This window comes from Schistocerca piceifrons, unplaced genomic scaffold (assembly GCF_021461385.2).
Source record: "Schistocerca piceifrons isolate TAMUIC-IGC-003096 unplaced genomic scaffold, iqSchPice1.1 HiC_scaffold_568, whole genome shotgun sequence".
NCBI classification, from domain to species: domain Eukaryota; kingdom Metazoa; phylum Arthropoda; class Insecta; order Orthoptera; family Acrididae; genus Schistocerca; species Schistocerca piceifrons.
Genome location: NW_025728808.1, coordinates 41590 through 63320, shown reverse-complemented (window position 1 = coordinate 63320; position 21731 = coordinate 41590). Strand labels below are relative to the sequence as shown.

The 21731-nt window shown below is 54.7% G+C and overlaps 49 non-coding genes across 49 annotated transcripts; 10 read left to right on the top strand and 39 right to left on the bottom strand.

The window, feature by feature from the left end:
* Window positions 1-444: 444 nt before the first annotated feature.
* Window positions 445-516, bottom strand: Trnae-uuc. Its single transcript has one exon. It is a non-coding gene; the product is annotated as a tRNA-Glu (tRNA).
* A 305-nt stretch (window positions 517-821) lies between these two features.
* Trnam-cau lies at window positions 822-894 on the bottom strand. Its single transcript has one exon. It is a non-coding gene; the product is annotated as a tRNA-Met (tRNA).
* Window positions 895-1275: 381 nt separating this feature from the next.
* On the bottom strand, window positions 1276-1346 carry Trnag-gcc. Its single transcript has one exon. It is a non-coding gene; the product is annotated as a tRNA-Gly (tRNA).
* Window positions 1347-1688: 342 nt separating this feature from the next.
* Window positions 1689-1760, top strand: Trnag-ucc. Its single transcript has one exon. It is a non-coding gene; the product is annotated as a tRNA-Gly (tRNA).
* A 610-nt stretch (window positions 1761-2370) lies between these two features.
* On the bottom strand, window positions 2371-2444 carry Trnai-aau. The gene has a single exon. It is a non-coding gene; the product is annotated as a tRNA-Ile (tRNA).
* Window positions 2445-2642: 198 nt separating this feature from the next.
* Trnae-uuc lies at window positions 2643-2714 on the bottom strand. Its single transcript has one exon. It is a non-coding gene; the product is annotated as a tRNA-Glu (tRNA).
* A 305-nt stretch (window positions 2715-3019) lies between these two features.
* Trnam-cau lies at window positions 3020-3092 on the bottom strand. The gene has a single exon. It is a non-coding gene; the product is annotated as a tRNA-Met (tRNA).
* Window positions 3093-3473: 381 nt separating this feature from the next.
* Trnag-gcc lies at window positions 3474-3544 on the bottom strand. The gene has a single exon. It is a non-coding gene; the product is annotated as a tRNA-Gly (tRNA).
* Window positions 3545-3886: 342 nt separating this feature from the next.
* Trnag-ucc lies at window positions 3887-3958 on the top strand. Its single transcript has one exon. It is a non-coding gene; the product is annotated as a tRNA-Gly (tRNA).
* Window positions 3959-4568: 610 nt separating this feature from the next.
* Trnai-aau lies at window positions 4569-4642 on the bottom strand. The gene has a single exon. It is a non-coding gene; the product is annotated as a tRNA-Ile (tRNA).
* A 198-nt stretch (window positions 4643-4840) lies between these two features.
* On the bottom strand, window positions 4841-4912 carry Trnae-uuc. The gene has a single exon. It is a non-coding gene; the product is annotated as a tRNA-Glu (tRNA).
* Window positions 4913-5217: 305 nt separating this feature from the next.
* On the bottom strand, window positions 5218-5290 carry Trnam-cau. Its single transcript has one exon. It is a non-coding gene; the product is annotated as a tRNA-Met (tRNA).
* A 381-nt stretch (window positions 5291-5671) lies between these two features.
* Trnag-gcc lies at window positions 5672-5742 on the bottom strand. Its single transcript has one exon. It is a non-coding gene; the product is annotated as a tRNA-Gly (tRNA).
* Window positions 5743-6084: 342 nt separating this feature from the next.
* Window positions 6085-6156, top strand: Trnag-ucc. Its single transcript has one exon. It is a non-coding gene; the product is annotated as a tRNA-Gly (tRNA).
* A 593-nt stretch (window positions 6157-6749) lies between these two features.
* On the bottom strand, window positions 6750-6823 carry Trnai-aau. Its single transcript has one exon. It is a non-coding gene; the product is annotated as a tRNA-Ile (tRNA).
* A 198-nt stretch (window positions 6824-7021) lies between these two features.
* On the bottom strand, window positions 7022-7093 carry Trnae-uuc. The gene has a single exon. It is a non-coding gene; the product is annotated as a tRNA-Glu (tRNA).
* A 305-nt stretch (window positions 7094-7398) lies between these two features.
* On the bottom strand, window positions 7399-7471 carry Trnam-cau. The gene has a single exon. It is a non-coding gene; the product is annotated as a tRNA-Met (tRNA).
* Window positions 7472-7852: 381 nt separating this feature from the next.
* Window positions 7853-7923, bottom strand: Trnag-gcc. The gene has a single exon. It is a non-coding gene; the product is annotated as a tRNA-Gly (tRNA).
* A 342-nt stretch (window positions 7924-8265) lies between these two features.
* Window positions 8266-8337, top strand: Trnag-ucc. Its single transcript has one exon. It is a non-coding gene; the product is annotated as a tRNA-Gly (tRNA).
* Window positions 8338-8930: 593 nt separating this feature from the next.
* Window positions 8931-9004, bottom strand: Trnai-aau. Its single transcript has one exon. It is a non-coding gene; the product is annotated as a tRNA-Ile (tRNA).
* A 198-nt stretch (window positions 9005-9202) lies between these two features.
* On the bottom strand, window positions 9203-9274 carry Trnae-uuc. The gene has a single exon. It is a non-coding gene; the product is annotated as a tRNA-Glu (tRNA).
* Window positions 9275-9579: 305 nt separating this feature from the next.
* On the bottom strand, window positions 9580-9652 carry Trnam-cau. The gene has a single exon. It is a non-coding gene; the product is annotated as a tRNA-Met (tRNA).
* A 381-nt stretch (window positions 9653-10033) lies between these two features.
* On the bottom strand, window positions 10034-10104 carry Trnag-gcc. The gene has a single exon. It is a non-coding gene; the product is annotated as a tRNA-Gly (tRNA).
* A 342-nt stretch (window positions 10105-10446) lies between these two features.
* Window positions 10447-10518, top strand: Trnag-ucc. Its single transcript has one exon. It is a non-coding gene; the product is annotated as a tRNA-Gly (tRNA).
* A 610-nt stretch (window positions 10519-11128) lies between these two features.
* Trnai-aau lies at window positions 11129-11202 on the bottom strand. The gene has a single exon. It is a non-coding gene; the product is annotated as a tRNA-Ile (tRNA).
* Window positions 11203-11400: 198 nt separating this feature from the next.
* Trnae-uuc lies at window positions 11401-11472 on the bottom strand. Its single transcript has one exon. It is a non-coding gene; the product is annotated as a tRNA-Glu (tRNA).
* A 305-nt stretch (window positions 11473-11777) lies between these two features.
* Window positions 11778-11850, bottom strand: Trnam-cau. The gene has a single exon. It is a non-coding gene; the product is annotated as a tRNA-Met (tRNA).
* A 381-nt stretch (window positions 11851-12231) lies between these two features.
* On the bottom strand, window positions 12232-12302 carry Trnag-gcc. Its single transcript has one exon. It is a non-coding gene; the product is annotated as a tRNA-Gly (tRNA).
* Window positions 12303-12644: 342 nt separating this feature from the next.
* On the top strand, window positions 12645-12716 carry Trnag-ucc. Its single transcript has one exon. It is a non-coding gene; the product is annotated as a tRNA-Gly (tRNA).
* Window positions 12717-13309: 593 nt separating this feature from the next.
* Window positions 13310-13383, bottom strand: Trnai-aau. The gene has a single exon. It is a non-coding gene; the product is annotated as a tRNA-Ile (tRNA).
* A 198-nt stretch (window positions 13384-13581) lies between these two features.
* Window positions 13582-13653, bottom strand: Trnae-uuc. Its single transcript has one exon. It is a non-coding gene; the product is annotated as a tRNA-Glu (tRNA).
* A 305-nt stretch (window positions 13654-13958) lies between these two features.
* Window positions 13959-14031, bottom strand: Trnam-cau. The gene has a single exon. It is a non-coding gene; the product is annotated as a tRNA-Met (tRNA).
* A 381-nt stretch (window positions 14032-14412) lies between these two features.
* Window positions 14413-14483, bottom strand: Trnag-gcc. The gene has a single exon. It is a non-coding gene; the product is annotated as a tRNA-Gly (tRNA).
* Window positions 14484-14825: 342 nt separating this feature from the next.
* Window positions 14826-14897, top strand: Trnag-ucc. Its single transcript has one exon. It is a non-coding gene; the product is annotated as a tRNA-Gly (tRNA).
* Window positions 14898-15507: 610 nt separating this feature from the next.
* On the bottom strand, window positions 15508-15581 carry Trnai-aau. The gene has a single exon. It is a non-coding gene; the product is annotated as a tRNA-Ile (tRNA).
* Window positions 15582-15779: 198 nt separating this feature from the next.
* On the bottom strand, window positions 15780-15851 carry Trnae-uuc. The gene has a single exon. It is a non-coding gene; the product is annotated as a tRNA-Glu (tRNA).
* A 305-nt stretch (window positions 15852-16156) lies between these two features.
* Window positions 16157-16229, bottom strand: Trnam-cau. Its single transcript has one exon. It is a non-coding gene; the product is annotated as a tRNA-Met (tRNA).
* A 381-nt stretch (window positions 16230-16610) lies between these two features.
* Trnag-gcc lies at window positions 16611-16681 on the bottom strand. The gene has a single exon. It is a non-coding gene; the product is annotated as a tRNA-Gly (tRNA).
* A 342-nt stretch (window positions 16682-17023) lies between these two features.
* On the top strand, window positions 17024-17095 carry Trnag-ucc. Its single transcript has one exon. It is a non-coding gene; the product is annotated as a tRNA-Gly (tRNA).
* Window positions 17096-17705: 610 nt separating this feature from the next.
* Window positions 17706-17779, bottom strand: Trnai-aau. Its single transcript has one exon. It is a non-coding gene; the product is annotated as a tRNA-Ile (tRNA).
* A 198-nt stretch (window positions 17780-17977) lies between these two features.
* Window positions 17978-18049, bottom strand: Trnae-uuc. The gene has a single exon. It is a non-coding gene; the product is annotated as a tRNA-Glu (tRNA).
* A 305-nt stretch (window positions 18050-18354) lies between these two features.
* On the bottom strand, window positions 18355-18427 carry Trnam-cau. Its single transcript has one exon. It is a non-coding gene; the product is annotated as a tRNA-Met (tRNA).
* Window positions 18428-18808: 381 nt separating this feature from the next.
* Window positions 18809-18879, bottom strand: Trnag-gcc. The gene has a single exon. It is a non-coding gene; the product is annotated as a tRNA-Gly (tRNA).
* Window positions 18880-19221: 342 nt separating this feature from the next.
* Trnag-ucc lies at window positions 19222-19293 on the top strand. Its single transcript has one exon. It is a non-coding gene; the product is annotated as a tRNA-Gly (tRNA).
* A 632-nt stretch (window positions 19294-19925) lies between these two features.
* Window positions 19926-19999, bottom strand: Trnai-aau. Its single transcript has one exon. It is a non-coding gene; the product is annotated as a tRNA-Ile (tRNA).
* Window positions 20000-20197: 198 nt separating this feature from the next.
* Window positions 20198-20269, bottom strand: Trnae-uuc. The gene has a single exon. It is a non-coding gene; the product is annotated as a tRNA-Glu (tRNA).
* Window positions 20270-20574: 305 nt separating this feature from the next.
* On the bottom strand, window positions 20575-20647 carry Trnam-cau. The gene has a single exon. It is a non-coding gene; the product is annotated as a tRNA-Met (tRNA).
* Window positions 20648-21028: 381 nt separating this feature from the next.
* Trnag-gcc lies at window positions 21029-21099 on the bottom strand. The gene has a single exon. It is a non-coding gene; the product is annotated as a tRNA-Gly (tRNA).
* Window positions 21100-21441: 342 nt separating this feature from the next.
* On the top strand, window positions 21442-21513 carry Trnag-ucc. Its single transcript has one exon. It is a non-coding gene; the product is annotated as a tRNA-Gly (tRNA).
* Window positions 21514-21731: the final 218 nt, after the last annotated feature.

Below are 21731 nucleotides of genomic sequence, written 5' to 3'. Positions count from 1 at the left end.
AGGAATAACCTGGGACGACATTTTCAAAATATGCGGTCGAAACCGCTACACAAAAAACACTGAAATAAGGACAGAAAGTAACACAAGGTACGAAACAACGACGGAGAAATACTCTCAGAAGTTGCAACACAACACGTAACAAAAACGATAGTCCACTATACGTAACGCTACGGCGGAGCGGAAGACTAGGCACGTCCACACTGCACGGCGTCTAAAGCGGAACTGAACCAACTGAGCTAACGGGCCTCGGCAGATGCAGCTGCTCAGCCCTACGCTGGAAACAGGTGGCATGAAGCCATACACCATTTCTATGGTCGTCGTGTGTCTGCTTCCCTAGTCTATATTCTGCTGACGGTCACGAAACAGTAGCTATATTGCGAGCAGGACGGCAAACGGCTGCTCGGACAGCTCAAACTTGCCACGATTCGTGTGGAAAAAATTCCGTTCCGGTACCGGGAATCGAACCCGGGCCTCCTGGGTGAAAGCCAGGTATCCTAGCCACTAGACCACACCGGATGTGGACGTTTCGTTCGACCGTTCGTACGGTCGCTTGGCGCATTTCGTGTCGAGTGCCGCGTCGGCGCCCCTCTCTCTTTGCGAGCATCTTTGCACATACTGACTGGCAAGGCGCGCACCTCAAACGCCGCAGAGCAATGCTTTTGGCTTCATGCTCTGCTGGGAGAAGAGGAAAAGGGAAGCTGTAAGTAGCAATAACAGGAAGTAAACATTTTCCCGCTGAAGCGTTGAAACGTTGTGGATAACAAACAAGAAATACGTTGGCGCCCTAGCAACAGCACCACCATCAGTCACAGAAAATTAAATGCCCCGGGTGAGGATCGAACTCACGACCTTAAGATTATGAGACTTACGCGCTGCCTACTGCGCTACCGAGGCACGGGTGCACCGCTTGTCCTGGAAACTGGGTAAATACCGTACCCAATATTAGACGTAGAGACACTGTACTTCCTGGATAACGTGTTCTGTTGCTACACGTGCACTGCCGGCCCAGTTGATTGCGGTGCTGCTGCAGCTGTTGCAACGATAGGCAGCACTCCTTGTCGTTAAAGTTCAGAGCCTCGGAGGCACCCGGACCCAGCAACTTGTGAGGCCAGGCCGACGCTAGTCTGTAGAACATGATGCGAGCGTCCTAGTGGGGACCCGCGAGTGCTGCGTTCTCGGTCCTTCTCAAGGGAAATCCAGCTACACATTCTTGTGGATCGTGCATCTCAAGCGCTCAAGCCACGCGGCAGCATCATCGCGGGAAAAGCAAAATGATGCATCGGCCGGGAATCGAACCCGGGCCGCCCGCGTGGCAGGCGAGCATTCTACCACTGAACCACCGATGCTGGGGCCAGCGGTAACTTGACGCTGCTTCCCGAGCAGATGTCTCAAGGGAAAGTGGGACTGCCGTCAAGCGCCGTAGCATTCTGTGGGAAAGATGCTGCAGACGCTGAATCCTGCACTGCACTGCTTAAAAATGCCGCCAGAACGCGGTCCTCTGCGTACTCTTGCGTCGCCGGCGCCCAACTCTTGCCAAAGGATGCGAAATGTGCGCGGATACGCTGTCCGAATGCGTCTGGATGTGCTCCCCTAGCCTGCCTCGAAATGCGCCTGCCAGGTACGATCACCTTCGGCCGCTGCCGACTGGCGGGAAGCCGACACAGCGCGGACGCGCGGCGCTCGCTTGTGCGGTGGTGGTGTAATGGTCAGCATAGTTGCCTTCCAAGCAGTTGATCCGCGTTCGATTCCCGGCCACCGCAGCAGGCTTTTAATTTCGCGTATGAGTACTTTTGCCACGCGCTCTTAAATTATTGTTTTTTCGCCCTCTTACTCGCTGCATACCAGCCCTTAGTGTGTCTCGACTTGTCTCGTGTCTCGACTTGTCTCGACTTTGCTCAGCTGACGCGAGAGCTGACGCTCTCAAATCGGCCTTTATCAAAACGACAAGCACGAGAAACGACTGAGAGAGGTAAGGAGAGGCGAGGCGATGGACACACAGCACGCCCCCTTCATTTCACGGTGGCGTCTCCCTGACCGAATCGGGCTGTAGCTCCGAAAACAAAGGAGAAACAAAAATAGGAAGTAAAAGTGCAAATAGTGCCCTGTGTTCCCATGCGCTCACCCGCCCAAGTACTGACAAGGGCCAAAGTTGTTACGCATCGGCAATCGGACATTTTCTTTCATTTTCTCTTTATCGGTTGAGAACCAGTGTATTCAAGATATTATGGCCATTGCCGAGTGAATGCTGTAGCGCTTCCCGACGAGTCGGGTTCGGATCCTCTGTCAACTTCCACGCAGGGTGATGATCTTTTGGTCATCACACTCGCCAGCTGAAATCGGCGCTGCCTTTTCGTAGTAGTAAAAGAGTAGTGGCCCGTGGGGGGATCGAACCCACGACCTTCGCGTTATTAGCACGACGCTCTAACCAACTGAGCTAACGGGCCTCGGCAGATGCAGCTGCTCAGCCCTACGCTGGAAACAGGTGGCATGAAGCCATACACCATTTCTATGGTCGTCGTGTGTCTGCTTCCCTAGTCTATATTCTGCTGACGGTCACGAAACAGTAGCTATATTGCGAGCAGGACGGCAAACGGCTGCTCGGACAGCTCAAACTTGCCACGATTCGTGTGGAAAAAATTCCGTTCCGGTACCGGGAATCGAACCCGGGCCTCCTGGGTGAAAGCCAGGTATCCTAGCCACTAGACCACACCGGATGTGGACGTTTCGTTCGACCGTTCGTACGGTCGCTTGGCGCATTTCGTGTCGAGTGCCGCGTCGGCGCCCCTCTCTCTTTGCGAGCATCTTTGCACATACTGACTGGCAAGGCGCGCACCTCAAACGCCGCAGAGCAATGCTTTTGGCTTCATGCTCTGCTGGGAGAAGAGGAAAAGGGAAGCTGTAAGTAGCAATAACAGGAAGTAAACATTTTCCCGCTGAAGCGTTGAAACGTTGTGGATAACAAACAAGAAATACGTTGGCGCCCTAGCAACAGCACCACCATCAGTCACAGAAAATTAAATGCCCCGGGTGAGGATCGAACTCACGACCTTAAGATTATGAGACTTACGCGCTGCCTACTGCGCTACCGAGGCACGGGTGCACCGCTTGTCCTGGAAACTGGGTAAATACCGTACCCAATATTAGACGTAGAGACACTGTACTTCCTGGATAACGTGTTCTGTTGCTACACGTGCACTGCCGGCCCAGTTGATTGCGGTGCTGCTGCAGCTGTTGCAACGATAGGCAGCACTCCTTGTCGTTAAAGTTCAGAGCCTCGGAGGCACCCGGACCCAGCAACTTGTGAGGCCAGGCCGACGCTAGTCTGTAGAACATGATGCGAGCGTCCTAGTGGGGACCCGCGAGTGCTGCGTTCTCGGTCCTTCTCAAGGGAAATCCAGCTACACATTCTTGTGGATCGTGCATCTCAAGCGCTCAAGCCACGCGGCAGCATCATCGCGGGAAAAGCAAAATGATGCATCGGCCGGGAATCGAACCCGGGCCGCCCGCGTGGCAGGCGAGCATTCTACCACTGAACCACCGATGCTGGGGCCAGCGGTAACTTGACGCTGCTTCCCGAGCAGATGTCTCAAGGGAAAGTGGGACTGCCGTCAAGCGCCGTAGCATTCTGTGGGAAAGATGCTGCAGACGCTGAATCCTGCACTGCACTGCTTAAAAATGCCGCCAGAACGCGGTCCTCTGCGTACTCTTGCGTCGCCGGCGCCCAACTCTTGCCAAAGGATGCGAAATGTGCGCGGATACGCTGTCCGAATGCGTCTGGATGTGCTCCCCTAGCCTGCCTCGAAATGCGCCTGCCAGGTACGATCACCTTCGGCCGCTGCCGACTGGCGGGAAGCCGACACAGCGCGGACGCGCGGCGCTCGCTTGTGCGGTGGTGGTGTAATGGTCAGCATAGTTGCCTTCCAAGCAGTTGATCCGCGTTCGATTCCCGGCCACCGCAGCAGGCTTTTAATTTCGCGTATGAGTACTTTTGCCACGCGCTCTTAAATTATTGTTTTTTCGCCCTCTTACTCGCTGCATACCAGCCCTTAGTGTGTCTCGACTTGTCTCGTGTCTCGACTTGTCTCGACTTTGCTCAGCTGACGCGAGAGCTGACGCTCTCAAATCGGCCTTTATCAAAACGACAAGCACGAGAAACGACTGAGAGAGGTAAGGAGAGGCGAGGCGATGGACACACAGCACGCCCCCTTCATTTCACGGTGGCGTCTCCCTGACCGAATCGGGCTGTAGCTCCGAAAACAAAGGAGAAACAAAAATAGGAAGTAAAAGTGCAAATAGTGCCCTGTGTTCCCATGCGCTCACCCGCCCAAGTACTGACAAGGGCCAAAGTTGTTACGCATCGGCAATCGGACATTTTCTTTCATTTTCTCTTTATCGGTTGAGAACCAGTGTATTCAAGATATTATGGCCATTGCCGAGTGAATGCTGTAGCGCTTCCCGACGAGTCGGGTTCGGATCCTCTGTCAACTTCCACGCAGGGTGATGATCTTTTGGTCATCACACTCGCCAGCTGAAATCGGCGCTGCCTTTTCGTAGTAGTAAAAGAGTAGTGGCCCGTGGGGGGATCGAACCCACGACCTTCGCGTTATTAGCACGACGCTCTAACCAACTGAGCTAACGGGCCTCGGCAGATGCAGTTGCTCAGCCCTACGCTGGAAACAGGTGGCATGAAGCCATACACCATTTCTATGGTCGTCGTGTGTCTGCTTCCCTAGTCTATATTCTGCTGACGGTCACGAAACAGTAGCTATATTGCGAGCAGGACGGGAAACGGCCGCTCGGACAGCTCAAACCTGTCACGATTCGTGTGGAAAAATTTCCGTTCCGGTACCGGGAATCGAACCCGGGCCTCCTGGGTGAAAGCCAGGTATCCTAGCCACTAGACCACACCGGATGCGGCCGTTTCGTTGGACCGTTCGTACGGTCGCTTGTCGCATTTCGTGTCGAGTGCCGCGTCGGCGCCCCTCTCTCTTTGCGAGCATCTTTGCACATAGTGACTGGCAAGGCGCGCACCTCAAACGTCGCAGAGCAATGCTTTTGGCTTCATGCTCTGCTGGGAGAAGAGGAAAAGGGAAGCTGTAAGTAGCAATAACAGGAAGTAAACATTTTCCCGCTGAAGCGTTGAAACGTTGTGGATAACAAACAAGAAATACGTTGGCGCCCTAGCAACAGCACCACCATCAGTCACAGAAAATTAAATGCCCCGGGTGAGGATCGAACTCACGACCTTAAGATTATGAGACTTACGCGCTGCCTACTGCGCTACCAAGGCACGGGTGCACCGCTTGTCCTGCAAACTGGGTAAATGCCGTACCCAATATTAGACGTAGAGACACTGTACTTCCTGGATAACGTGTTCTGTTGCTACACGTGCACTGCCGGCCCAGTTGATTGCGGTGCTGCTGCAGCTGTTGCAACGATAGGCAGCACTCCTTGTCGTTAAAGTTCAGAGCCTCGGAGGCACCCGGACCCGGCAACTTGTGAGGCCAGGCCGACGCTAGTCTGTAGAACATGATGCGAGCGTCCTAGTGGGGACCCGCGAGTGCTGCGTTCTCGGTCCTTCTCAAGGGAAATCCAGCTACACATTCTTGTGGATCGTGCATCTCAAGCGCTCAAGCCACGCGGCAGCATCATCGCGGGAAAAGCAAAATGATGCATCGGCCGGGAATCGAACCCGGGCCGCCCGCGTGGCAGGCGAGCATTCTACCACTGAACCACCGATGCTGGGGCCAGCGGTAACTTGACGCTGCTTCCCGAGCAGATGTCTCAAGGGAAAGTGGGACTGCCGTCAAGCGCCGTAGCATTCTGTGGGAAAGATGCTGCAGACGCTGAATCCTGCACTGCACTGCTTAAAAATGCCGCCAGAACGCGGTCCTCTGCGTACTCTTGCGTCGCCGGCGCCCAACTCTTGCCAAAGGATGCGAAATGTGCGCGGATACGCTGTCCGAATGCGTCTGGATGTGCTCCCCTAGCCTGCCTCGAAATGCGCCTGCCAGGTACGATCACCTTCCGCCGCTGCCGACTGGCGGGAAGCCGACACAGCGCGGACGCGCGGCGCTCGCTTGTGCGGTGGTGGTGTAATGGTCAGCATAGTTGCCTTCCAAGCAGTTGATCCGGGTTCGATTCCCGGCCACCGCAGCAGGCTTTTAATTTCGCGTATGAGTACTTTTGCCACGCGCTCTTAAATTATTGTTTTTTCGCCCTCTTACTCGCTGCATACCAGCCCTTAGTGTGTCTCGACTTGTCTCGACTTTGCTCAGCTGACGCGAGAGCTGACGCTCTCAAATCGGCCTTTATCAAAACGACAAGCACGAGAAACGACTGAGAGAGGTAAGGAGAGGCGAGGCGATGGACACACAGCACGCCCCCTTCATTTCACGGTGGCGTCTCCCTGACCGAATCGGGCTGTAGCTCCGAAAACAAAGGAGAAACAAAAATAGGAAGTAAAAGTGCAAATAGTGCCCTGTGTTCCCATGCGCTCACCCGCCCAAGTACTGACAAGGGCCAAAGTTGTTACGCATCGGCAATCGGACATTTTCTTTCATTTTCTCTTTATCGGTTGAGAACCAGTGTATTCAAGATATTATGGCCATTGCCGAGTGAATGCTGCAGCGCTTCCCGACGAGTCGGGTTCGGATCCTCTGTCAACTTCCACGCAGGGTGATGATCTTCTGGTCATCACACTCGCCAGCTGAAATCGGCGCTGCCTTTTCGTAGTAGTAAAAGAGTAGTGGCCCGTGGGGGGATCGAACCCACGACCTTCGCGTTATTAGCACGACGCTCTAACCAACTGAGCTAACGGGCCTCGGCAGATGCAGTTGCTCAGCCCTACGCTGGAAACAGGTGGCATGAAGCCATACACCATTTCTATGGTCGTCGTGTGTCTGCTTCCCTAGTCTATATTCTGCTGACGGTCACGAAACAGTAGCTATATTGCGAGCAGGACGGGAAACGGCCGCTCGGACAGCTCAAACCTGTCACGATTCGTGTGGAAAAAATTCCGTTCCGGTACCGGGAATCGAACCCCGGCCACCTGGGTGAAAGCCAGGTATCCTAGCCACTAGACCACACCGGATGCGGCCGTTTCGTTGGACCGTTCGTACGGTCGCTTGTCGCATTTCGTGTCGAGTGCCGCGTCGGCGCCCCTCTCTCTTTGCGAGCATCTTTGCACATAGTGACTGGCAAGGCGCGCACCTCAAACGTCGCAGAGCAATGCTTTTGGCTTCATGCTCTGCTGGGAGAAGAGGAAAAGGGAAGCTGTAAGTAGCAATAACAGGAAGTAAACATTTTCCCGCTGAAGCGTTGAAACGTTGTGGATAACAAACAAGAAATACGTTGGCGCCCTAGCAACAGCACCACCATCAGTCACAGAAAATTAAATGCCCCGGGTGAGGATCGAACTCACGACCTTAAGATTATGAGACTTACGCGCTGCCTACTGCGCTACCGAGGCACGGGTGCACCGCTTGTCCTGCAAACTGGGTAAATGCCGTACCCAATATTAGACGTAGAGACACTGTACTTCCTGGATAACGTGTTCTGTTGCTACACGTGCACTGCCGGCCCAGTTGATTGCGGTGCTGCTGCAGCTGTTGCAACGATAGGCAGCACTCCTTGTCGTTAAAGTTCAGAGCCTCGGAGGCACCCGGACCCGGCAACTTGTGAGGCCAGGCCGACGCTAGTCTGTAGAACATGATGCGAGCGTCCTAGTGGGGACCCGCGAGTGCTGCGTTCTCGGTCCTTCTCAAGGGAAATCCAGCTACACATTCTTGTGGATCGTGCATCTCAAGCGCTCAAGCCACGCGGCAGCATCATCGCGGGAAAAGCAAAATGATGCATCGGCCGGGAATCGAACCCGGGCCGCCCGCGTGGCAGGCGAGCATTCTACCACTGAACCACCGATGCTGGGGCCAGCGGTAACTTGACGCTGCTTCCCGAGCAGATGTCTCAAGGGAAAGTGGGACTGCCGTCAAGCGCCGTAGCATTCTGTGGGAAAGATGCTGCAGACGCTGAATCCTGCACTGCACTGCTTAAAAATGCCGCCAGAACGCGGTCCTCTGCGTACTCTTGCGTCGCCGGCGCCCAACTCTTGCCAAAGGATGCGAAATGTGCGCGGATACGCTGTCCGAATGCGTCTGGATGTGCTCCCCTAGCCTGCCTCGAAATGCGCCTGCCAGGTACGATCACCTTCCGCCGCTGCCGACTGGCGGGAAGCCGACACAGCGCGGACGCGCGGCGCTCGCTTGTGCGGTGGTGGTGTAATGGTCAGCATAGTTGCCTTCCAAGCAGTTGATCCGGGTTCGATTCCCGGCCACCGCAGCAGGCTTTTAATTTCGCGTATGAGTACTTTTGCCACGCGCTCTTAAATTATTGTTTTTTCGCCCTCTTACTCGCTGCATACCAGCCCTTAGTGTGTCTCGACTTGTCTCGACTTTGCTCAGCTGACGCGAGAGCTGACGCTCTCAAATCGGCCTTTATCAAAACGACAAGCACGAGAAACGACTGAGAGAGGTAAGGAGAGGCGAGGCGATAGACACACAGCACGCCCCCTTCATTTCACGGTGGCGTCTCCCTGACCGAATCGGGCTGTAGCTCCGAAAACAAAGGAGAAACAAAAATAGGAAGTAAAAGTGCAAATAGTGCCCTGTGTTCCCATGCGCTCACCCGCCCAAGTACTGACAAGGGCCAAAGTTGTTACGCATCGGCAATCGGACATTTTCTTTCATTTTCTCTTTATCGGTTGAGAACCAGTGTATTCAAGATATTATGGCCATTGCCGAGTGAATGCTGTAGCGCTTCCCGACGAGTCGGGTTCGGATCCTCTGTCAACTTCCACGCAGGGTGATGATCTTTTGGACATCACACTCGCCAGCTGAAATCGGCGCTGCCTTTTCGTAGTAGTAAAAGAGTAGTGGCCCGTGGGGGGATCGAACCCACGACCTTCGCGTTATTAGCACGACGCTCTAACCAACTGAGCTAACGGGCCTCGGCAGATGCAGTTGCTCAGCCCTACGCTGGAAACAGGTGGCATGAAGCCATACACCTTTTCTATGGTCGTCGTGTGTCTGCTTCCCTAGTCTATATTCTGCTGACGGTCACGAAACAGTAGCTATATTGCGAGCAGGACGGCAAACGGCTGCTCGGACAGCTCAAACTTGCCACGATTCGTGTGGAAAAAATTCCGTTCCGGTACCGGGAATCGAACCCGGGCCTCCTGGGTGAAAGCCAGGTATCCTAGCCACTAGACCACACCGGATGTGGACGTTTCGTTCGACCGTTCGTACGGTCGCTTGGCGCATTTCGTGTCGAGTGCCGCGTCGGCGCCCCTCTCTCTTTGCGAGCATCTTTGCACATACTGACTGGCAAGGCGCGCACCTCAAACGTCGCAGAGCAATGCTTTTGGCTTCATGCTCTGCTGGGAGAAGAGGAAAAGGGAAGCTGTAAGTAGCAATAACAGGAAGTAAACATTTTCCCGCTGAAGCGTTGAAACGTTGTGGATAACAAACAAGAAATACGTTGGCGCCCTAGCAACAGCACCACCATCAGTCACAGAAAATTAAATGCCCCGGGTGAGGATCGAACTCACGACCTTAAGATTATGAGACTTACGCGCTGCCTACTGCGCTACCGAGGCACGGGTGCACCGCTTGTCCTGGAAACTGGGTAAATACCGTACCCAATATTAGACGTAGAGACACTGTACTTCCTGGATAACGTGTTCTGTTGCTACACGTGCACTGCCGGCCCAGTTGATTGCGGTGCTGCTGCAGCTGTTGCAACGATAGGCAGCACTCCTTGTCGTTAAAGTTCAGAGCCTCGGAGGCACCCGGACCCAGCAACTTGTGAGGCCAGGCCGACGCTAGTCTGTAGAACATGATGCGAGCGTCCTAGTGGGGACCCGCGAGTGCTGCGTTCTCGGTCCTTCTCAAGGGAAATCCAGCTACACATTCTTGTGGATCGTGCATCTCAAGCGCTCAAGCCACGCGGCAGCATCATCGCGGGAAAAGCAAAATGATGCATCGGCCGGGAATCGAACCCGGGCCGCCCGCGTGGCAGGCGAGCATTCTACCACTGAACCACCGATGCTGGGGCCAGCGGTAACTTGACGCTGCTTCCCGAGCCGATGTCTCAAGGGAAAGTGGGACTGCCGTCAAGCGCCGTAGCATTCTGTGGGAAAGATGCTGCAGACGCTGAATCCTGCACTGCACTGCTTAAAAATGCCGCCAGAACGCGGTCCTCTGCGTACTCTTGCGTCGCCGGCGCCCAACTCTTGCCAAAGGATGCGAAATGTGCGCGGATACGCTGTCCGAATGCGTCTGGATGTGCTCCCCTAGCCTGCCTCGAAATGCGCCTGCCAGGTACGATCACCTTCGGCCGCTGCCGACTGGCGGGAAGCCGACACAGCGCGGACGCGCGGCGCTCGCTTGTGCGGTGGTGGTGTAATGGTCAGCATAGTTGCCTTCCAAGCAGTTGATCCGCGTTCGATTCCCGGCCACCGCAGCAGGCTTTTAATTTCGCGTATGAGTACTTTTGCCACGCGCTCTTAAATTATTGTTTTTTCGCCCTCTTACTCGCTGCATACCAGCCCTTAGTGTGTCTCGACTTGTCTCGTGTCTCGACTTGTCTCGACTTTGCTCAGCTGACGCGAGAGCTGACGCTCTCAAATCGGCCTTTATCAAAACGACAAGCACGAGAAACGACTGAGAGAGGTAAGGAGAGGCGAGGCGATGGACACACAGCACGCCCCCTTCATTTCACGGTGGCGTCTCCCTGACCGAATCGGGCTGTAGCTCCGAAAACAAAGGAGAAACAAAAATAGGAAGTAAAAGTGCAAATAGTGCCCTGTGTTCCCATGCGCTCACCCGCCCAAGTACTGACAAGGGCCAAAGTTGTTACGCATCGGCAATCGGACATTTTCTTTCATTTTCTCTTTATCGGTTGAGAACCAGTGTATTCAAGATATTATGGCCATTGCCGAGTGAATGCTGTAGCGCTTCCCGACGAGTCGGGTTCGGATCCTCTGTCAACTTCCACGCAGGGTGATGATCTTTTGGACATCACACTCGCCAGCTGAAATCGGCGCTGCCTTTTCGTAGTAGTAAAAGAGTAGTGGCCCGTGGGGGGATCGAACCCACGACCTTCGCGTTATTAGCACGACGCTCTAACCAACTGAGCTAACGGGCCTCGGCAGATGCAGTTGCTCAGCCCTACGCTGGAAACAGGTGGCATGAAGCCATACACCTTTTCTATGGTCGTCGTGTGTCTGCTTCCCTAGTCTATATTCTGCTGACGGTCACGAAACAGTAGCTATATTGCGAGCAGGACGGCAAACGGCTGCTCGGACAGCTCAAACTTGCCACGATTCGTGTGGAAAAAATTCCGTTCCGGTACCGGGAATCGAACCCGGGCCTCCTGGGTGAAAGCCAGGTATCCTAGCCACTAGACCACACCGGATGTGGACGTTTCGTTCGACCGTTCGTACGGTCGCTTGGCGCATTTCGTGTCGAGTGCCGCGTCGGCGCCCCTCTCTCTTTGCGAGCATCTTTGCACATACTGACTGGCAAGGCGCGCACCTCAAACGTCGCAGAGCAATGCTTTTGGCTTCATGCTCTGCTGGGAGAAGAGGAAAAGGGAAGCTGTAAGTAGCAATAACAGGAAGTAAACATTTTCCCGCTGAAGCGTTGAAACGTTGTGGATAACAAACAAGAAATACGTTGGCGCCCTAGCAACAGCACCACCATCAGTCACAGAAAATTAAATGCCCCGGGTGAGGATCGAACTCACGACCTTAAGATTATGAGACTTACGCGCTGCCTACTGCGCTACCGAGGCACGGGTGCACCGCTTGTCCTGGAAACTGGGTAAATACCGTACCCAATATTAGACGTAGAGACACTGTACTTCCTGGATAACGTGTTCTGTTGCTACACGTGCACTGCCGGCCCAGTTGATTGCGGTGCTGCTGCAGCTGTTGCAACGATAGGCAGCACTCCTTGTCGTTAAAGTTCAGAGCCTCGGAGGCACCCGGACCCAGCAACTTGTGAGGCCAGGCCGACGCTAGTCTGTAGAACATGATGCGAGCGTCCTAGTGGGGACCCGCGAGTGCTGCGTTCTCGGTCCTTCTCAAGGGAAATCCAGCTACACATTCTTGTGGATCGTGCATCTCAAGCGCTCAAGCCACGCGGCAGCATCATCGCGGGAAAAGCAAAATGATGCATCGGCCGGGAATCGAACCCGGGCCGCCCGCGTGGCAGGCGAGCATTCTACCACTGAACCACCGATGCTGGGGCCAGCGGTAACTTGACGCTGCTTCCCGAGCAGATGTCTCAAGGGAAAGTGGGACTGCCGTCAAGCGCCGTAGCATTCTGTGGGAAAGATGCTGCAGACGCTGAATCCTGCACTGCACTGCTTAAAAATGCCGCCAGAACGCGGTCCTCTGCGTACTCTTGCGTCGCCGGCGCCCAACTCTTGCCAAAGGATGCGAAATGTGCGCGGATACGCTGTCCGAATGCGTCTGGATGTGCTCCCCTAGCCTGCCTCGAAATGCGCCTGCCAGGTACGATCACCTTCCGCCGCTGCCGACTGGCGGGAAGCCGACACAGCGCGGACGCGCGGCGCTCGCTTGTGCGGTGGTGGTGTAATGGTCAGCATAGTTGCCTTCCAAGCAGTTGATCCGGGTTCGATTCCCGGCCACCGCAGCAGGCTTTTAATTTCGCGTATGAGTACTTTTGCCACGCGCTCTTAAATTATTGTTTTTTCGCCCTCTTACTCGCTGCATACCAGCCCTTAGTGTGTCTCGACTTGTCTCGACTTTGCTCAGCTGACGCGAGAGCTGACGCTCTCAAATCGGCCTTTATCAAAACGACAAGCACGAGAAACGACTGAGAGAGGTAAGGAGAGGCGAGGCGATAGACACACAGCACGCCCCCTTCATTTCACGGTGGCGTCTCCCTGACCGAATCGGGCTGTAGCTCCGAAAACAAAGGAGAAACAAAAATAGGAAGTAAAAGTGCAAATAGTGCCCTGTGTTCCCATGCGCTCACCCGCCCAAGTACTGACAAGGGCCAAAGTTGTTACGCATCGGCAATCGGACATTTTCTTTCATTTTCTCTTTATCGGTTGAGAACCAGTGTATTCAAGATATTATGGCCATTGCCGAGTGAATGCTGTAGCGCTTCCCGACGAGTCGGGTTCGGATCCTCTGTCAACTTCCACGCAGGGTGATGATCTTTTGGACATCACACTCGCCAGCTGAAATCGGCGCTGCCTTTTCGTAGTAGTAAAAGAGTAGTGGCCCGTGGGGGGATCGAACCCACGACCTTCGCGTTATTAGCACGACGCTCTAACCAACTGAGCTAACGGGCCTCGGCAGATGCAGTTGCTCAGCCCTACGCTGGAAACAGGTGGCATGAAGCCATACACCTTTTCTATGGTCGTCGTGTGTCTGCTTCCCTAGTCTATATTCTGCTGACGGTCACGAAACAGTAGCTATATTGCGAGCAGGACGGCAAACGGCTGCTCGGACAGCTCAAACTTGCCACGATTCGTGTGGAAAAAATTCCGTTCCGGTACCGGGAATCGAACCCGGGCCTCCTGGGTGAAAGCCAGGTATCCTAGCCACTAGACCACACCGGATGTGGACGTTTCGTTCGACCGTTCGTACGGTCGCTTGGCGCATTTCGTGTCGAGTGCCGCGTCGGCGCCCCTCTCTCTTTGCGAGCATCTTTGCACATACTGACTGGCAAGGCGCGCACCTCAAACGTCGCAGAGCAATGCTTTTGGCTTCATGCTCTGCTGGGAGAAGAGGAAAAGGGAAGCTGTAAGTAGCAATAACAGGAAGTAAACATTTTCCCGCTGAAGCGTTGAAACGTTGTGGATAACAAACAAGAAATACGTTGGCGCCCTAGCAACAGCACCACCATCAGTCACAGAAAATTAAATGCCCCGGGTGAGGATCGAACTCACGACCTTAAGATTATGAGACTTACGCGCTGCCTACTGCGCTACCGAGGCACGGGTGCACCGCTTGTCCTGGAAACTGGGTAAATACCGTACCCAATATTAGACGTAGAGACACTGTACTTCCTGGATAACGTGTTCTGTTGCTACACGTGCACTGCCGGCCCAGTTGATTGCGGTGCTGCTGCAGCTGTTGCAACGATAGGCAGCACTCCTTGTCGTTAAAGTTCAGAGCCTCGGAGGCACCCGGACCCAGCAACTTGTGAGGCCAGGCCGACGCTAGTCTGTAGAACATGATGCGAGCGTCCTAGTGGGGACCCGCGAGTGCTGCGTTCTCGGTCCTTCTCAAGGGAAATCCAGCTACACATTCTTGTGGATCGTGCATCTCAAGCGCTCAAGCCACACGGCAGCATCATCGCGGGAAAAGCAAAATGATGCATCGGCCGGGAATCGAACCCGGGCCGCCCGCGTGGCAGGCGAGCATTCTACCACTGAACCACCGATGCTGGGGCCAGCGGTAACTTGACGCTGCTTCCCGAGCAGATGTCTCAAGGGAAAGTGGGACTGCCGTCAAGCGCCGTAGCATTCTGTGGGAAAGATGCTGCAGACGCTGAATCCTGCACTGCACTGCTTAAAAATGCCGCCAGAACGCGGTCCTCTGCGTACTCTTGCGTCGCCGGCGCCCAACTCTTGCCAAAGGATGCGAAATGTGCGCGGATACGCTGTCCGAATGCGTCTGGATGTGCTCCCCTAGCCTGCCTCGAAATGCGCCTGCCAGGTACGATCACCTTCGGCCGCTGCCGACTGGCGGGAAGCCGACACAGCGCGGACGCGCGGCGCTCGCTTGTGCGGTGGTGGTGTAATGGTCAGCATAGTTGCCTTCCAAGCAGTTGATCCGCGTTCGATTCCCGGCCACCGCAGCAGGCTTTTAATTTCGCGTATGAGTACTTTTGCCACGCGCTCTTAAATTATTGTTTTTTCGCCCTCTTACTCGCTGCATACCAGCCCTTAGTGTGTCTCGACTTGTCTCGTGTCTCGACTTGTCTCGACTTTGCTCAGCTGACGCGAGAGCTGACGCTCTCAAATCGGCCTTTATCAAAACGACAAGCACGAGAAACGACTGAGAGAGGTAAGGAGAGGCGAGGCGATGGACACACAGCACGCCCCCTTCATTTCACGGTGGCGTCTCCCTGACCGAATCGGGCTGTAGCTCCGAAAACAAAGGAGAAACAAAAATAGGAAGTAAAAGTGCAAATAGTGCCCTGTGTTCCCATGCGCTCACCCGCCCAAGTACTGACAAGGGCCAAAGTTGTTACGCATCGGCAATCGGACATTTTCTTTCATTTTCTCTTTATCGGTTGAGAACCAGTGTATTCAAGATATTATGGCCATTGCCGAGTGAATGCTGTAGCGCTTCCCGACGAGTCGGGTTCGGATCCTCTGTCAACTTCCACGCAGGGTGATGATCTTTTGGACATCACACTCGCCAGCTGAAATCGGCGCTGCCTTTTCGTAGTAGTAAAAGAGTAGTGGCCCGTGGGGGGATCGAACCCACGACCTTCGCGTTATTAGCACGACGCTCTAACCAACTGAGCTAACGGGCCTCGGCAGATGCAGTTGCTCAGCCCTACGCTGGAAACAGGTGGCATGAAGCCATACACCTTTTCTATGGTCGTCGTGTGTCTGCTTCCCTAGTCTATATTCTGCTGACGGTCACGAAACAGTAGCTATATTGCGAGCAGGACGGCAAACGGCTGCTCGGACAGCTCAAACTTGCCACGATTCGTGTGGAAAAAATTCCGTTCCGGTACCGGGAATCGAACCCGGGCCTCCTGGGTGAAAGCCAGGTATCCTAGCCACTAGACCACACCGGATGTGGACGTTTCGTTCGACCGTTCGTACGGTCGCTTGGCGCATTTCGTGTCGAGTGCCGCGTCGGCGCCCCTCTCTCTTTGCGAGCATCTTTGCACATACTGACTGGCAAGGCGCGCACCTCAAACGTCGCAGAGCAATGCTTTTGGCTTCATGCTCTGCTGGGAGAAGAGGAAAAGGGAAGCTGTAAGTAGCAATAACAGGAAGTAAACATTTTCCCGCTGAAGCGTTGAAACGTTGTGGATAACAAACAAGAAATACGTTGGCGCCCTAGCAACAGCACCACCATCAGTCACAGAAAATTAAATGCCCCGGGTGAGGATCGAACTCACGACCTTAAGATTATGAGACTTACGCGCTGCCTACTGCGCTACCGAGGCACGGGTGCACCGCTTGTCCTGGAAACTGGGTAAATACCGTACCCAATATTAGACGTAGAGACACTGTACTTCCTGGATAACGTGTTCTGTTGCTACACGTGCACTGCCGGCCCAGTTGATTGCGGTGCTGCTGCAGCTGTTGCAACGATAGGCAGCACTCCTTGTCGTTAAAGTTCAGAGCCTCGGAGGCACCCGGACCCAGCAACTTGTGAGGCCAGGCCGACGCTAGTCTGTAGAACATGATGCGAGCGTCCTAGTGGGGACCCGCGAGTGCTGCGTTCTCGGTCCTTCTCAAGGGAAATCCAGCTACACATTCTTGTGGATCGTGCATCTCAAGCGCTCAAGCCACGCGGCAGCATCATCGCGGGAAAAGCAAAATGATGCATCGGCCGGGAATCGAACCCGGGCCGCCCGCGTGGCAGGCGAGCATTCTACCACTGAACCACCGATGCTGGGGCCAGCGGTAACTTGACGCTGCTTCCCGAGCAGATGTCTCAAGGGAAAGTGGGACTGCCGTCAAGCGCCGTAGCATTCTGTGGGAAAGATGCTGCAGACGCTGAATCCTGCACTGCACTGCTTAAAAATGCCGCCAGAACGCGGTCCTCTGCGTACTCTTGCGTCGCCGGCGCCCAACTCTTGCCAAAGGATGCGAAATGTGCGCGGATACGCTGTCCGAATGCGTCTGGATGTGCTCCCCTAGCCTGCCTCGAAATGCGCCTGCCAGGTACGATCACCTTCGGCCGCTGCCGACTGGCGGGAAGCCGACACAGCGCGGACGCGCGGCGCTCGCTTGTGCGGTGGTGGTGTAATGGTCAGCATAGTTGCCTTCCAAGCAGTTGATCCGCGTTCGATTCCCGGCCACCGCAGCAGGCTTTTAATTTCGCGTATGAGTACTTTTGCCACGCGCTCTTAAATTATTGTTTTTTCGCCCTCTTACTCGCTGCATACCAGCCCTTAGTGTGTCTCGACTTGTCTCGTGTCTCGACTTGTCTCGACTTTGCTCAGCTGACGCGAGAGCTGACGCTCTCAAATCGGCCTTTATCAAAACGACAAGCACGAGAAACGACTGAGAGAGGTAAGGAGAGGCGAGGCGATGGACACACAGCACGCCCCCTTCATTTCACGGTGGCGTCTCCCTGACCGAATCGGGCTGTAGCTCCGAAAACAAAGGAGAAACAAAAATAGGAAGTAAAAGTGCAAATAGTGCCCTGTGTTCCCATGCGCTCACCCGCCCAAGTACTGACAAGGGCCAAAGTTGTTACGCATCGGCAATCGGACATTTTCTTTCATTTTCTCTTTATCGGTTGAGAACCAGTGTATTCAAGATATTATGGCCATTGCCGAGTGAATGCTGTAGCGCTTCCCGACGAGTCGGGTTCGGATCCTCTGTCAACTTCCACGCAGGGTGATGATCTTTTGGACATCACACTCGCCAGCTGAAATCGGCGCTGCCTTTTCGTAGTAGTAAAAGAGTAGTGGCCCGTGGGGGGATCGAACCCACGACCTTCGCGTTATTAGCACGACGCTCTAACCAACTGAGCTAACGGGCCTCGGCAGATGCAGTTGCTCAGCCCTACGCTGGAAACAGGTGGCATGAAGCCATACACCTTTTCTATGGTCGTCGTGTGTCTGCTTCCCTAGTCTATATTCTGCTGACGGTCACGAAACAGTAGCTATATTGCGAGCAGGACGGCAAACGGCTGCTCGGACAGCTCAAACTTGCCACGATTCGTGTGGAAAAAATTCCGTTCCGGTACCGGGAATCGAACCCGGGCCTCCTGGGTGAAAGCCAGGTATCCTAGCCACTAGACCACACCGGATGTGGACGTTTCGTTCGACCGTTCGTACGGTCGCTTGGCGCATTTCGTGTCGAGTGCCGCGTCGGCGCCCCTCTCTCTTTGCGAGCATCTTTGCACATACTGACTGGCAAGGCGCGCACCTCAAACGTCGCAGAGCAATGCTTTTGGCTTCATGCTCTGCTGGGAGAAGAGGAAAAGGGAAGCTGTAAGTAGCAATAACAGGAAGTAAACATTTTCCCGCTGAAGCGTTGAAACGTTGTGGATAACAAACAAGAAATACGTTGGCGCCCTAGCAACAGCACCACCATCAGTCACAGAAAATTAAATGCCCCGGGTGAGGATCGAACTCACGACCTTAAGATTATGAGACTTACGCGCTGCCTACTGCGCTACCGAGGCACGGGTGCACCGCTTGTCCTGGAAACTGGGTAAATACCGTACCCAATATTAGACGTAGAGACACTGTACTTCCTGGATAACGTGTTCTGTTGCTACACGTGCACTGCCGGCCCAGTTGATTGCGGTGCTGCTGCAGCTGTTGCAACGATAGGCAGCACTCCTTGTCGTTAAAGTTCAGAGCCTCGGAGGCACCCGGACCCAGCAACTTGTGAGGCCAGGCCGACGCTAGTCTGTAGAACATGATGCGAGCGTCCTAGTGGGGACCCGCGAGTGCTGCGTTCTCGGTCCTTCTCAAGGGAAATCCAGCTACACATTCTTGTGGATCGTGCATCTCAAGCGCTCAAGCCACGCGGCAGCATCATCGCGGGAAAAGCAAAATGATGCATCGGCCGGAAATCGAACCCGGGCCGCCCGCGTGGCAGGCGAGCATTCTACCACTGAACCACCGATGCTGGGGCCAGCGGTAACTTGACGCTGCTTCCCGAGCAGATGTCTCAAGGGAAAGTGGGACTGCCGTCAAGCGCCGTAGCATTCTGTGGGAAAGATGCTGCAGACGCTGAATCCTGCACTGCACTGCTTAAAAATGCCGCCAGAACGCGGTCCTCTGCGTACTCTTGCGTCGCCGGCGCCCAACTCTTGCCAAAGGATGCGAAATGTGCGCGGATACGCTGTCCGAATGCGTCTGGATGTGCTCCCCTAGCCTGCCTCGAAATGCGCCTGCCAGGTACGATCACCTTCGGCCGCTGCCGACTGGCGGGAAGCCGACACAGCGCGGACGCGCGGCGCTCGCTTGTGCGGTGGTGGTGTAATGGTCAGCATAGTTGCCTTCCAAGCAGTTGATCCGCGTTCGATTCCCGGCCACCGCAGCAGGCTTTTAATTTCGCGTATGAGTACTTTTGCCACGCGCTCTTAAATTATTGTTTTTTCGCCCTCTTACTCGCTGCATACCAGCCCTTAGTGTGTCTCGACTTGTCTCGTGTCTCGACTTGTCTCGACTTTGCTCAGCTGACGCGAGAGCTGACGCTCTCAAATCGGCCTTTATCAAAACGACAAGCACGAGAAACGACTGAGAGAGGTAAGGAGAGGCGAGGCGATGGACACACAGCACGCCCCCTTCATTTCACGGTGGCGTCTCCCTGACCGAATCGGGCTGTAGCTCCGAAAACAAAGGAGAAACAAAAATAGGAAGTAAAAGTGCAAATAGTGCCCTGTGTTCCCATGCGCTCACCCGCCCAAGTACTGGCGCTCACCCGCCCAAGTACTGACAAGGGCCAAAGTTGTTACGCATCGGCAATCGGACATTTTCTTTCATTTTCTCTTTATCGGTTGAGAACCAGTGTATTCAAGATATTATGGCCATTGCCGAGTGAATGCTGTAGCGCTTCCCGACGAGTCGGGTTCGGATCCTCTGTCAACTTCCACGCAGGGTGATGATCTTTTGGACATCACACTCGCCAGCTGAAATCGGCGCTGCCTTTTCGTAGTAGTAAAAGAGTAGTGGCCCGTGGGGGGATCGAACCCACGACCTTCGCGTTATTAGCACGACGCTCTAACCAACTGAGCTAACGGGCCTCGGCAGATGCAGTTGCTCAGCCCTACGCTGGAAACAGGTGGCATGAAGCCATACACCTTTTCTATGGTCGTCGTGTGTCTGCTTCCCTAGTCTATATTCTGCTGACGGTCACGAAACAGTAGCTATATTGCGAGCAGGACGGCAAACGGCTGCTCGGACAGCTCAAACTTGCCACGATTCGTGTGGAAAAAATTCCGTTCCGGTACCGGGAATCGAACCCGGGCCTCCTGGGTGAAAGCCAGGTATCCTAGCCACTAGACCACACCGGATGTGGACGTTTCGTTCGACCGTTCGTACGGTCGCTTGGCGCATTTCGTGTCGAGTGCCGCGTCGGCGCCCCTCTCTCTTTGCGAGCATCTTTGCACATACTGACTGGCAAGGCGCGCACCTCAAACGTCGCAGAGCAATGCTTTTGGCTTCATGCTCTGCTGGGAGAAGAGGAAAAGGGAAGCTGTAAGTAGCAATAACAGGAAGTAAACATTTTCCCGCTGAAGCGTTGAAACGTTGTGGATAACAAACAAGAAATACGTTGGCGCCCTAGCAACAGCACCACCATCAGTCACAGAAAATTAAATGCCCCGGGTGAGGATCGAACTCACGACCTTAAGATTATGAGACTTACGCGCTGCCTACTGCGCTACCGAGGCACGGGTGCACCGCTTGTCCTGGAAACTGGGTAAATACCGTACCCAATATTAGACGTAGAGACACTGTACTTCCTGGATAACGTGTTCTGTTGCTACACGTGCACTGCCGGCCCAGTTGATTGCGGTGCTGCTGCAGCTGTTGCAACGATAGGCAGCACTCCTTGTCGTTAAAGTTCAGAGCCTCGGAGGCACCCGGACCCAGCAACTTGTGAGGCCAGGCCGACGCTAGTCTGTAGAACATGATGCGAGCGTCCTAGTGGGGACCCGCGAGTGCTGCGTTCTCGGTCCTTCTCAAGGGAAATCCAGCTACACATTCTTGTGGATCGTGCATCTCAAGCGCTCAAGCCACGCGGCAGCATCATCGCGGGAAAAGCAAAATGATGCATCGGCCGGGAATCGAACCCGGGCCGCCCGCGTGGCAGGCGAGCATTCTACCACTGAACCACCGATGCTGGGGCCAGCGGTAACTTGACGCTGCTTCCCGAGCAGATGTCTCAAGGGAAAGTGGGACTGCCGTCAAGCGCCGTAGCATTCTGTGGGAAAGATGCTGCAGACGCTGAATCCTGCACTGCACTGCTTAAAAATGCCGCCAGAACGCGGTCCTCTGCGTACTCTTGCGTCGCCGGCGCCCAACTCTTGCCAAAGGATGCGAAATGTGCGCGGATACGCTGTCCGAATGCGTCTGGATGTGCTCCCCTAGCCTGCCTCGAAATGCGCCTGCCAGGTACGATCACCTTCGGCCGCTGCCGACTGGCGGGAAGCCGACACAGCGCGGACGCGCGGCGCTCGCTTGTGCGGTGGTGGTGTAATGGTCAGCATAGTTGCCTTCCAAGCAGTTGATCCGCGTTCGATTCCCGGCCACCGCAGCAGGCTTTTAATTTCGCGTATGAGTACTTTTGCCACGCGCTCTTAAATTATTGTTTTTTCGCCCTCTTACTCGCTGCATACCAGCCCTTAGTGTGTCTCGACTTGTCTCGTGTCTCGACTTGTCTCGACTTTGCTCAGCTGACGCGAGAGCTGACGCTCTCAAATCGGCCTTTATCAAAACGACAAGCACGAGAAACGACTGAGAGAGGTAAGGAGA